Source organism: Conger conger, chromosome 2 (assembly GCF_963514075.1).
Source record: "Conger conger chromosome 2, fConCon1.1, whole genome shotgun sequence".
In the NCBI taxonomy this organism is placed as follows: domain Eukaryota; kingdom Metazoa; phylum Chordata; class Actinopteri; order Anguilliformes; family Congridae; genus Conger; species Conger conger.
The window spans coordinates 60770501-60784939 of record NC_083761.1 but is presented as its reverse complement, the minus strand read 5'-3'; positions in this window follow the sequence as shown (position 1 = coordinate 60784939).

Sequence of the window (14439 nt, the reverse complement as noted above, 5' to 3'; positions counted from 1 at the left end):
AAAATACAGTTCAATAAAGAAGCTGTCACACCCCATTTCACACCTAAGTGATACATCAGAAGGAAAAGGCTACAAAATGTAATGCCAAGTGTGAAAGGACTCATAAATCAAACAAAACAACTCCAAATACAGTAACCATTCATACTGGCAGCCATCCAGATACATTGATCAAATCTACATGGAGAAAGTGTGATTCTTATCACATGATCAAAAAGGAATTGAAACAACTAATTCAGTACTTGAATCACCAAGTGCACAGGAATGTTATTCACACTATCTGTGACAGCACACGCAGCACTTGAGTCCATCTGTGCATTTATGCATGCAACATTAAATTAGTTAATTGCACTGGGCTAGCGGACAAACTAGACTCAAAAACTCCCAGCCATCTCCTGTACAGTTTAGAGTAGACCACAGCCTGTTTAATTGAACAACCTTAGGAAAAGTAATTAAGTTAATCAGATGAAACTTACAGGCCCCTCCGGTGGACTGTGGTCCTCTCACTCCAATTTGCTCAGCCGAGCATAACACAGGCATACTGTTCAACAATAAATATTTCAGTGTCTGCCTTCTTGTTAGACCTGGGGGAAAGGAATACCATATTTTAGCGATGGTGGCAGTGAACAACCGTCTTATTTCAAATTTGACGTGTATTTTGAAAGCCTGAATAACAACATACCAGTGTACCGTAGTAGCAGAGACACCCAATCAGAGCATACTGTACAATAATGAAAGTATTCCATGGGCCTTGTCAGGCTGAGCTCATGTTTGTGACAGTCTTGTGGCAGATTCTTGTGTCTGGTTTCTTTCCTTTTGTTGCTAGGAGTGGGAGTGACAGGCCCGTACACAGGTAGCGTATGCTCTAATTTACTTTATTTGTTTTAGTTTTCGATGTGGGGATTGCCAATACCACTTCCTGTCCATCTGCAGACATCAGTTGTGAGAACGGCTTCATTGTAGAAGAACTATCTCTTTAGGTACTGGCAGGTGGTTACAGTTTATGAACACCCCCCTCCCCCCACACATACACACACCACCACCCTCAGGGCCTCCCTCCCTGCATTAAGCCCGGACATCTATGTGCTGTTCCACAACCGACAGACACCAGCTTGCAGAGAGCTTTCCTGGGAATAGGTAAAACTCCTGCAGCTTTCAGTGATAAATCCAAGGAGGGCTCAGCATCCATTTTCTCTGCACATTTTCTTGGAGATGCCTCATAGTTTGTATCTGTTTCATACATTTCACCAAATCTTTTTAATTTTTGCTAATTTATATGTACCACCATGGCTTTTGTATATTCATCATATTTATCATAGCTCTCATATTTTCCTGCTGAATTATGCCCGGGACTCTCATTATAAATCCTGCAGCCAACCCTGTCTCTGATGCCTACTCCTGTTTTTATTAAACATGCTGTAATGGCCTAAATTCAATACCTGTTCAAACTTCATGATTGAAGATGGCCCGATTCACTATTTACTCATCATTATTTGTCAAAAAAAGTGTTTAGAGGCTTGAACAGTCATGGCAGGCCATGGTCTGGTAGCCCTAGGTAGTAGAGCAGTTGAGTGATGTGACAGAGGAAGGACAGAGCTTCAAGGCCACATGGGTCAGCTTAGTCAATGCAAGTTAATGCAAGTCAATGCAAGCTGCCATAAACCCTGGTGACTCCTTCATACATCATCACACAGGGCCAGTAGGCAGTTGATGCCACCCAACATTTGGGCATTTGTCTTCTTCAATGTCAATACCCATAAAGCTAAGTCACCATGTCTATTGATCTTCTACCAGTGCAGCAGACTCTTGCAGAGGAAACACAGGGGAAATCACACCTTTATGGCAGTGCTATGAGTCCAGGGGTGATCATCAATATTACACCTGCAGTGATGTCAGTCCAGGGGTTATCTATCATCAATATTACACCTGCAGTGATGTCAGTCCAGGGGTTATCTATCATCAATATTACACCTGCAGTGATGTCAGTCCAGGGGTTATCTATCATCAATATTACACCTGCAGTGATGTCAGTCCAGGGTGATCATCAATATTACACGTGCAGTGACGTGAATCCAGGGGTGATCATCAATATTACACCTGCAGTGATGTCAGTCCAGGGGTTATCATCAATATTACAGTAGCACTGCTATTGGGCACCAACAGTACACTTTCAAAGCACATATTGTAAAATATTGTCTCTCCTGACAATTAAGACATTTTCCATCGCACAGATGTGCTAAAATCATCTCTTTTATTTTCCCCAAATGAAGGCTGCGCATGCACAGAATTGCAATTTGTAAGTAATTTGATTTTCTGTGTCTATGATATGTACCACAGCACATGCATATGTTAGAATAAATGAGGCAAGTTTCCTCATTCACCCAGAGGCTCAATCTAAGAGTGATTAAAGAAGTTTCCACGTACACAGCTTGATCTCCATATTGATGTTTGCTGTGTGCAGAGGCAATGAAATAAAATAGCAAAATAAATGCTGTGTTAAATGAAAGACTGAAAGCAAACACACAGTAAGAGAACAGCGATAATGAACAGTGAGAAAGCTTTGGCTCAGTCTCAGGGGAGGCAAGTCTCAATGTTTCAAGGACACTGCAATGACCGCAGAACCCATACACACACACACACAGATGCACACCAACACACACACACACACACACACACACACACCAGTACAGCAGTGCCTAGCTTCTCACTGTCTTATCACAAAGGCCCATAAGCAGCCGACGTTGCCGTGGTGTAATTATCAATATCGTCCCCGTCGTTGATCAGTTGGAACAAAGGCATCAGTTGACCAGCTGGCAGATTGTGAACTGCAGCCCGGCACTCTGACCACGCCGGGGCAGTGAGCACACAGCAGCTGTTTAACCTCACCAGCCCTGAGTTCAGCCATCTCATCACCGACCAGCACTACCCTCTGCAGCAGACTCCAGCAGCCTGCTTAAACAAGCCGATTTGTCACAACTGAAACTTGGTATTCCGGTGCTTCCTGTAAGGAATTGACTAGAAGCAGATTCAAAGAGTAAACTCGACCGGCTGTAGGAGAGAAAGCCAAATGAGAGATAATGGACAGAGGGAGAGAATGCAAGAGGGGACTGGAGAGTGAGAAGGCGAGAGAGAGACAGAGAGAAAGCTCCCAACAGAACTCTAAAACAACAGCATGTCTTCCTGAGGAATGATACAATAAGGGTGGCCAGCCATGCGCACAGTCGATTCCCTCCTGAACACTTGTCAGAGCCCAGCTTCCACAGAAGAGATGGTGAAGGGGGAGGGAGGGAAAGTGAGGTAAAGAGGGAGAAGAAGAGAAGGGAAATTGAAATTGGGTAGAAAGTTTGTCGGTAATTACTTATTCATTCATAACAAAGTATATTGGAGGATGTTATTGTGGACAAACTATACCCAAAACTGGATACATATCCTTTGCGTCCATGTTGGCATGGAAAACAGGAGCTCAATGCTCCACAGTATGTGTGCTGTGTTTCACTGCTCTGCATGCTACTCACAAGATGGGCTATACATTAATCATCAGGGAGACATACCCATGATGATTAATATATAACTGCCCTGGGCTGAACTGGAAGGAAGCTGTGCCTGGCTTGTTTGGATTTCTTTAGCACTATTGGTTTTTGCAGTGCAATATTCACATTGTTGCCAAGGCTACAGCTGTCCACAGTATAGGATGCATATTAAATGTATTTATATCAATAACAACAGAACAATACTTGAATTGCTATATAAATACAACAGTATATCACAATGAACCCTAAAGTAAATGTTAATTAGCTTGATAGTGTATATAGATAAACAAATGTAAAGCTTGATAATATTGATTATAAAAAAATGTTGGAGTTTCAAGTAGGTCAGAATAACTTTCACATTCTCTAGCTATAGGTCTCAGTTACAGATGTGAATAGCTATAGATAATTGGTAATTGCAACTATAACTTGTACTATAGAAACCACAGCTAAATGTATGATGGTCTACTCCAACCAGGTTTATTCAAAACATAGTAATAGGTGGTTTGGAGTTTCAGATACCAACTCAGTCAATTCAAGAACCACCATTTCCTGGTTGGAAATCCTCACAGAATAGTATGAACATTTTTCTATTCATACATTGATTTATATTTCCTGAACTGAGAGAATTGGAATGTAATCCACCCCCACTGATTAGCTACGTTTTTCTTGTCAGTCAGGTCGATGAGATAATTCACTCCATTTTTTTAATTTAGGTTTTGGCATTGTAATATTTTGATTAGCACAGTTTTTGATGTGTTTTTAAGGATGTTTAAATAAGATTTTTTTTTATTCAAACACAAAACTGAAAATGAACATAAAACTGAAATAAACCTCTCCTGAAAGTGAAGTATCCCACATTTCCAAAACAGTTCTTGAGTAACAAACATACAGTATGTTATCCAGAATCTGTGTCAGTGGAAAGATCATGTTTGACACAGTAAGCCTTCCATTCAATATACGTATTTACATCATTGCATCAACTTGGATGATTGTGGGTACAACAGCAATATTATTTGAACAGCATTCTACATTATCTCTCCAACTTTTCTTTGATTTTAAACATCTAGCCGTGTACTGTATGTTGCAATGTAAATTGTAGCAGAATCACTGTATCAGCGTCAACTCATCCGTGTCTCCCAGTTATTTCTTAATCAAGGCTTGTCAAAGGACATTTGTTTCTGAGGGGTTGACATTCTGTTGGGTGCTGAATGTGTGTTTATGCGATTCAGGCGGGGATGTCACAGCGGATTTATTACAATGGACCTTGTTTTCACTCCTGCTGAACCCCGCATGAGCAGAGCAGCTGGTTCCAGCAGAACCTCAACACCGTGCCAGCTCTGCTCTGAACATCAGTGCTTCTGACTGGCATCCTAATGGCGCCAGGTCTCCTGGTAATGAATGTGTATATGCTGGGGATTTGGCATGTCAGCACACTCCTGGTTGAATTCAGGCTGAGCCAGCGATGCACTGGTGCTACACTGCCATCACATCACTATCACCAACCGCTGTGACTCGTCAGCGGCTTAAAGCCCGTCTCTGGGGACTGCAACATTGAGGGGAGAAAATACAGATCTTTCAACGTCCCAGATGTTGCCGGTTATAAATAAGAAGCGTTTTTAAAACACCGTTTTCCTCTTGTAAAGCCAATTAGTAATGTCTTTAAGCTGAAGCCTGCCACATTATTTGATGAATGCCATCTACCTATGAGGGACAGCGTACTGTACAGTACATGATGTCACTGAGGGAGATCAGTAGACACAAAAGGTTTGCTGAGCAACAATGTCCTCTCACCTGCAATGCCATGTCCTCCAGTCAAATTCACATTCAGCCCAGGACAGCGGTTGAGGCGAAAAATAGCTCCGAAGAGCCCCAAGCAAAATCAGGGGAATTGATCTCTTAACAAACACCTCTACAGAGAAGTCTGTCAATAGTCCCTCAGGCCTCATCCGCACAGCCCAGTCAGAAGCATTAAAATCATTCCAGACAGCTGCTCCGTGCCTCCCAGCACGAGTCGCCCTTCCCCGCTCCCTCCCTCACAGCTCTGAGCATGATGTCACCCCCTTCTGCCAGAGACGGGCCTGGAAAATGTGCCTAAACAGGGGAATGCGTGTGGGTTAGAGCGTGCTCTCTGCTCCAGCGCCGGGCTCATCTCCGACTTTTAAAATGTGCAAGATGAACGAGGGACACGACGTGTCGGTTGCTCTCACAATTACACCCAGCGATTTATTACACTTTATCTGTTTGGGTGTAATTAACCCTCAGCGTGGAAAAGGATAGTTATCAGCCCTTTATTACCAGCACCTGCAAATGTTCCAATTCCTCTCTGTCAGCCCTGTGTGCTCTGTTTCATAATTCAGGGGCTACTGAATCAATCCTGAGCCCTCTCCAGTGCTGCAGAGCCCAGAGACACCGTCCATCAGGCCCTGCCACTAAGAGAGGGGACTCTGCCAAGCTGTCTGCTGGCAAAACAACCTTTATCTAAAGGCCATTAGGGTGGAGGGCGCTGTCTGAGGCAGGGCTACCACTGGAGGTGTTATAAGTACTGTGCTGAAATGTTCTGCAGGACGGTTAGACTGCTGTGGTAATAATAATGAGAAGAACCAGAAGGGGAAGAAGAGTCAGAAGAAGCAGAACAACAACAGCAATAACAAAAAGACGCCTGCAGCAATTAAGGGCGCCAAGCATTAATCATACATTACAAAAAAAAAGGAACTAAAAAATATATTTCAAACGTTTACAACGGTAAATACGAAGGCTGCTTAATGGTTCTATTTGACAGCTGAAATAAGGTAAAACTGCGGTCAAATCCTAAACCACAAGATTGAATGGCTGATATGCTGCCCATACCACTCAGCAGTGCACTTTAAAACAACCGCCAGAGTGCTGGCCAGGAGTACATCTCAGATCATTAATAGCAAATGTATTTTAAGACCCAGCTAAGCAGAAGATAAGTGCCAAGAAAAAAAACCACTGTGGATGTTTGTTGGTTATTACCCATAATGCAAAACGGTTTTATGCCACCTTTTAAAACAGTTACAGGAAATGAGAAGTGAATGAGATACGTGTGCATGAGCTACTGGAATCGATTGCATCTCAGCCATCACCACTGATCGCTGGGTCCAGCAGCACAAAGCAGAGCTAAAAGAATATCGAAGAGCTACATGGCTAAGCAGTAACTCAAAATAAAATATACACTTACAGAGCACTTTATTAGGAACACCTGTACACCTGAGTGCCACATGTACAACTACTGCAATGGGCAAGGTTAATTGAATCATGGTAACCATGTTTCTCAAATTGTTTACCACTATTGGTAAGAGTTATCATTTTTGTGCAAACAGAATTGGTTGGCTTACTTCAGCCATACTGTTTTATGTCAATATTTTATTAACTTAAAGGTTAAAATCCACTGAATATATCAAGTTCAATGTTGATAGGATAACAGAGGAGAAATTATTAAAGTATTTTATGCAGAATCCAATAGGTTGTAAATGCAATATGGCAAACTTTATAAATGTAATTGGAAAAATAATTTTCACACCCTTGATAACCAGCATCATATACAATAAACTACAGGTAATAAGATCTATTGTATTCTCAAAACAAATGGTAAAAGTATATTCCTTTATATGAATACAATTACTCAGAGAAAAACGGGTTAATTAACAACTAATCATTAATGAAATAAAAATAAAGATATAACATGCCACTTTTTAAGTTTCTATTAAGTTCTTAGGGTGCTGTATTGTGGCCTTGTGTAGCTTTCTGTTACACTGGGGTATAAAAGATACCTCATTTTTATAACACATATAAAATTCATGGGAAAGGCAAATGGCTTCCAGAGGAAACCAGACAAAGGGTTGTTGACCTTCAAGTCAGGTGATGGTTACAAATAATTTAAAAACCTATCGTACATCGTGGATATTTGATGTTATGAGGTTGTTGCAACTGTTCCTGTGGATCATGTGAAGGTGAATGGAGTCATGAACTCATAAATCATTATAAGTACAATATTTTCCATGTTTTTAGAAATTAAAATATAGCTCAGTATTATTTATTTAATAGCCTTTTTTTATTTTAATACATTTTTATCAAGGGCGTGAATACATTTGGAAGACACTTCATGTAGGTATACACATTTTCAGCTCGACGGTGAAATTTTTCAGTGTGATTTTTATTGTTTGAAAATATACATTAGACATCAGATAAACAAGTTTAGATCAGAGTAGATCAGAGATAGGCAGTGGTGATCTGTGCTCCACCACTAAAATGTTGTTCTTACAAAATGGACGCTAGCTAGGCAGGCTTTCTTTCAGCACTGAAGAAAATGCACTGAATGCTGATTGTGTTCATTCATTATCGCAAACATATGTTATGGAAATAATATCACACAAGAACACTTCAGCGATCGGTAGATCCATCTGTTGCAGTTTTTTACTTGATGGTCTGTCATTCCACATTGGGTATGAACGCGCCCATTAAGAAACAACAGAAGAGTGTTTTTTTCCCCCTTAAATTAATTTTCCATTTGCTGCCGCCTGCCTTCTGCAAATGTGAGTGGCTGTTTAGAGCAGCAGACTGCACTGTAGCCGGCAGATGGAAGTAAGGGTAAAGGCCTCTGTCTGTACATGACCGTGAGAATGTCGTACTGGTGCTCTACAAAGAGCACCCAGTAAAATTAAATCAGTACGTCGTATGAAGGCCGCTTTAATGTCTACACTGAAGAGAAGCTTCTTTTTCCAGTGGAACACAACGCTCAGAGACGCCATATGAACAACAGAAAGGGCCTTTGATGTAACTGTATAACAACTGACTGCTTGTTATGATGACAGTTTGTCACAGCGCTTTTTTTTTTTTTTTTTTTTTTTTTTACAAGATCCTTTGAACTCAAGGCTTCATGGACTGGGACACAGCGAGTTTGTAGAAACAACGATTCAAACAATTTATCTTCAAATAACAGAGCTATGTCTTTCTCATCTCTTCTCTCTGCTCTCTCATTTCTCTTACCCCTCCCTCCCTCCCTCTGTCTCTGTCTCTCTCTCTCTCTCTCGCCAGCACAAGTACACTTGTAAGTGACTAAAAAAGAGGGGGAGGGGCACCAAAAATATTGAATCTGAATACTTATTTTAAAATGAATGGGAAAAACGCAACTCACCACCACCACTCACATGTACGTATGTAAACTAGCTCCCATCCAGACTGTGGTAGATTCAGATTTAGCAAATCCATCTCCACAGGATGAGTCTGGGGAGGACAATCAGCTGAATGCCTCCAATGCACTATAGGGTTCATAGAAGCCTCATTATTGGTATTCTGAGCAAATGCTAAAATGCATTATACTGCCTTGGGTACATTGTATGCGAGTGCAGTAAATGTCTAATGAAAATGTGTCTAGAATACATATTAAGTTGAATAGGCAGTTTTTTTGGCCATGATTTTCAAGAAGCAGGCCCTGCACCGTTGTAAACACAGGGGAGATATTTAACATAAGGGGCTTAAATGAAAGAATTTCATGTTCTGTTCTATGTTCAAAACCTGAATATATTTTAAAAATCCTCTCATAACTACAAAAGAATATAAATATAATATAAACTCTTCACAAATTAAAACTGCAAACTATGTCACCTGCTGATGTACTTCTCCAAAACAGAACCGAACAACTACTGGCCAACTACAAGTCAAATTCCCAGTGCATTGGATATTCAGTGGCTAGCATGGGGAAATATCAGTAAAAATTATCAGTAAAAATACTATTTGGATGATGTTGAGGAATATGATAACCATCATTTTAAGTCCTGAATTCAGTGACTAGGCCTTTGAGATGATTCATGTCCATTTTCCTTGTCAGAGAGAAAAAGAAAACAACAAATAAAAATGTACAAATACACACTGATGAAAATCCAGTTCATCTATTCTTGCCATACATCTATGAATGAGATACATAGATGCGCAGCCTCCCACAAAAAGGCCCCTTCTCGGCTTATAACCACTGTTAAAACATGGTGGAGTCATGGGGAAAGAGATACTTAAAGAGATGTTGTTCTTGTTCACAATCTCCCTTTTCCCCCTGTCTGCAATTACAATCTCTACCACCCAATACACTATCACAAGCCCAAGATGCACATTAACACAGAGAAAAAACAGCTAAAGGATGGTATGGTTAATGGTGGGATTTAACAGTTGTATAGTATAGCATCTGTACATGTGGTATAGTGCTTTGTTTCACCTGCGATTTTTCAGAACAAACCGGCAGAATTGCCCTAAAGGTGGTGAAAGGGTCAGGGTCAGGGTCAGGCCTTACTAGACAGTATCCAACATTGCACCAAGCAATGACCCAGAGGGTCTCTTGCTCTACAACATGGCCAGAAAAGCCACTCCACATATTTCTAACTATGAAAATATATCCATATATCCAAGGAATTTAGCTTTAGCAACTTTCCATCCCAATTCTTTTCCCTTTTGATTTGAACTTTGTTAATCTCTTTTATTATTTTAAAAATCGTACTCATCTTATTCTCCTTCTGCTTAGCTTGGAGAATTCTTTCCTCACAACTTTTACATTTTATACCAGGAATAAATTGAATTGCCCTTCTTTATAGGTTTTTCAGAGCTTTGAAGCTTCTATATCTTTCTTGTCATGTGGTCTGAAAAAGGCATTGTACATCATCAATGCAACGTCCTTTGATGTATACTCAATATGCTTTGCTGTATATATAAGTATGCAGCAGGAATTATCAAACTACTACAGTACAAAGTCTAGATCCAAATAGACTATTACAACTACTTCAACAAAGTGTTTTTCAAATGAAACACATTCTAATGTTTTTCCTTCAATAAAATACTCCTACGTGTCTTAGATTACATTTTTAAAACAAATATAAATAGATATTTTATCTTTGCATTTGTTTCTGCAGACGATGACCTTCCAGTACTAGCAGGACAATGTATTACCAACAGAAATCACAATGACAAGGATCATATTATCCCACACTGCTGAGGAATGTGGAAGTGTATCTGATCACAGGATTACTAATGGCTGCTTCTCCTTTTGTTACAAGGGAAGATTTAAGGGAGAGACATCCAGACTTATTAGCCTGCAACAAAGTCAAAGCGCAGCTGAATATCTTTTTCATCTTGCACAGAGGTGTATATTTAGAAGATTTTTCAGTTACTGTAATCCTTTTGTAATTCTGTTTACTTTGACCTTTTCAATCTTGTTTGTTCTTACAAGAAAACTGAAAAGTCTTTGCTTTGTTTTTACAAAGTATAAATTGAATGAAGAATATGACCTTTTCCTAATCAACAATTGCTCTTTCCTCGTCCAATTTGGAATGCCTAAATGTATGCCTGTCTTCCACCTATTCGGCAATGCCCAGAGCGCATTCTCCTCACATACCAGCCAAAGCCCTTTCCACTCTGCAGACCACCAGCTCTGCTGCAACGAATCACTCAAAAAAAAGTACACCTTCATTTCAGGGTCCAGATACCAGTTTGGCCAGAGTCTCTGGTCCAATGACTGCAAAACCCCCCCACCGATTCTATAGTTAATTATATCTGACTGCATAGCTGACAGTTTGTACTGACATGTTCAGGATTCAATTAAAGATTGTAAGGTAAATCAACACATTGAGCTAGCACTTTACCTGGCAACCACTGGGGATATGTCCTCTTAGATCTTGGAGTACAGGATAGGAGGGAAGGATGTCCACACTTGGTTCATAATCATCTAGGTGGGAGAGTTAATCAGTGCCGTCGATGATGGCCAACCCTTGGCCCCTGACTTTTGGCAAAGGCCACATACGGTGATGTCAGAGAGCAGTGGAGCTTTTAGCTCTGTCTCTGAGAGGAGTGAAAGTGTTGCTTCTCATTCTGGAGGAGGAAACGATCTTCTCTAGCACTAGATTTAAAAAATGGAAGAAGAGACCATGATCATATCTTATGTTCACTTGTGCTTCTTAATGGGCTTATACATTTTTAATTCATCTCCATTTCAGCTCCACCACAAATTCTCAGAACCATTTTCCCTGTTTCAATGTAAAGTCCTTTGAGTAATATTCCATACACTCTATGAATGAGGATAATGTGTCCCCAAGAACCCAGCTAATGAAAGTTCAAGGTGACCATTTTCAATTGTACTCAGAACTTTTTTTATTTTATTTTCGACCAGATCTTATTTTTCAGTTATATGCTGGACATAGCAGACTGTTAAGAGATCCTTAATCCATTCTACTGCCTCATCAGTAGATGCGCCTGAAATGGTCAATCATTTGCACAAAGCATCATATTTAGCAAAATCTACATTTTGGCACTTTTCACTGTCTCTGAAGTAACTTTAATGTCATTGCAAAGACACAGTATTGAGTATAGTATACTATTCGTGGCAACATTGGTATTTGGATCACTGCTTCAGAAATACAAAACATGTATATTTCGGTGGAGGGAAAATGTCTGAATACACAGAGCTTTAAAAACAAGCCAGCCCCTCTGAATAAACAAAACTCACTCAGAGCTTGTTATTGCAGCCATCTAAGCAAACGGTCACCCTCCTGGATTTAGCCAACCTTTTTTGTACTTACATTTAATCTGCTTTAATTTAATTACATTTTCTGTTTAAATATTCCAAGGGAGCATAATCACCAGCAAAGCAGCATATCTGTTTGTTTAACGAAACAAAACCATCAACGCTCTGCGTCGATGTGTATTCTAATCTCCTCTACGTGGCTACATGTTCATCAGCCACCGAAATAGCACTCTTCCCAGGCAGGTCCCCTTGTGTAACATCTCAGTCACACGGCATACATATTCAGTTTGCCTCAATAACAGGTGACATCCACGAGGTCTGCACTAACAACCACAGATTTACATTTTCAGAAAATAAATATGGAGAGACAGGCGGCTTTTCTTAGCTGCAGGTGAGATGCAGGTGTGCTCTCCTCAAAGGAGTGCTCAGAGACTAATTAGACGCCCTGTTTCCAGCCGGGTGGGATGTAGTGAGAGCTAATGGCTCGGTGTGTCTTTGATCCCGGACTGAGGGATGCTCGGCACGGCAGAGCGAAGCCCCCGGGGACCCTGAACACAAGCTGAACACCACGGCTGAGACTGCACGCTCAACCCGTCTGCGTTCAAAAAGCACCGTACAGTACATGCAAGAGAGCATGCTGACTGTCACTGCAATCTCTGTATTGTGTTTTGCTATTTATGGATTTGATGCTTGTCACTTCAAGCACACATGCACTTGAAAGAGGCTTTTGGATTCAAAGTTAAATGACTAAAATGTCAAACTTAAATGTAAAATGTATTCACCTGTCTATATTCAAAAACCACCATACGTATACACAAGAGCAATACCTGCTTCCTGTTCCTGCTGTGTTTGAAACCAAATGCTAACATAGTATGTAGTACACAGTGCATACTAACATAGTAAGATGTTAGTGTGAATAGCTACAGTTGTAGCCTACACAGGACGTTTTGGAATGATGTCTTGGTATATTTAAGCATACCAAAGACATGTGAAGCAAAAACACAGAGAAATAAACCTCATTATTTGTGACAATAGAGTAGCTTTTATCCATGACCTTGTACACCTGATCAGGAAGAAGCCTGAGAACCAGTTCCCGACCACATAAAATACAGGGAAGAAGGATGGACTTGTTGCAGTATAATTAACAAACACCACTTCAAAAATTAACGAACGAAAGCCTCCAATAATACTGATACCAAATACCTCTTCCATAATGAAGAAAACTGAAATTTTCCCAATTTCTTCCTTTCATTCTGCAAAAAAGTAGGATCAATCAACCAGGTGAGCAAGTTACTGACTCTCTTAATGCTGGTTGTACACTGCGATATCGGCCGTCTTTAACGGTTAGTACATGTCACACCGTGCGATGTAGCTCCGCCAATATCCCGTCTTTCATTACTGTCACACAGCGAAAGATCCACGAATTCTATAGTAAGAGCAGAGATTGCATCCTCCGGTCATAGTGACTACGTCATCTAACATCCACGCGCATAATTTGAGGATGGTGGAGGAAAAGGTTGAAGACTAATCCGGCGTGTTTCGCCCAGAAAAAGTTCTTCTAAACACCGTTTGTTTTCTCGCTTTTGAATATTAGCTACATTGTTACTGACGGGTGTCTCAACATCGGCGATTTATTCTGGATGCGAAACGTATCGAGAGCGGAAGCAAACGCGATGCCATCACACCCTGATTGGCCAACAGGGCACCATGCTGCTCTCAATTACCAATTAATCCCGGAATAAGCAAAAAACTAAACAAATTTAACTCACTAAAGGAACTACTAGCCAAAATGGGTGGCTGCTAGAAGGTATGAACTATTCATAGCTAGGGATAATTTTCCATTAATTGTGATTACTCTCAGTCTCTGTCCAAATATTCTCCTTTAGGTAATTACTGCCCTCATTTATATATTTTTTTAAGATACCAAAAGTTATATACCCACTTTTTAGGGTTGCCCTCTGTCCCTATGGAATTCTTCCCGCATTGAAGAATAGCATAGCTAGCATGAAAACACTTGTTTCCAGTTAAAAGCCAAGTGGTGCTCTTCGCTCTGCCATCAGAAATTATTCCTTGCAATCACACCATACAAATCGTTGCCCAGATGATATGCAGCCACAATATATTAATCCAACATTTAATACCATTTAATACCAATTAATACCAATATTTTTTTGCTAATGCAGTATCCAGGTACTTTACATGTAGCCTACCCTAAATAAGCGGACTATGCACATGATAAATACGACATACTCGTTCTATGTCACAGTATGCCAAGTACGGACAATATGTGGTTTCATACATAGCCAATGCACTGCTCTCATCTATAACGAATGCTGGTCACCACTCGTGGCCTAATGTTTGAATTTTTGTGGGGGAGTCGGGAGCCTGTGA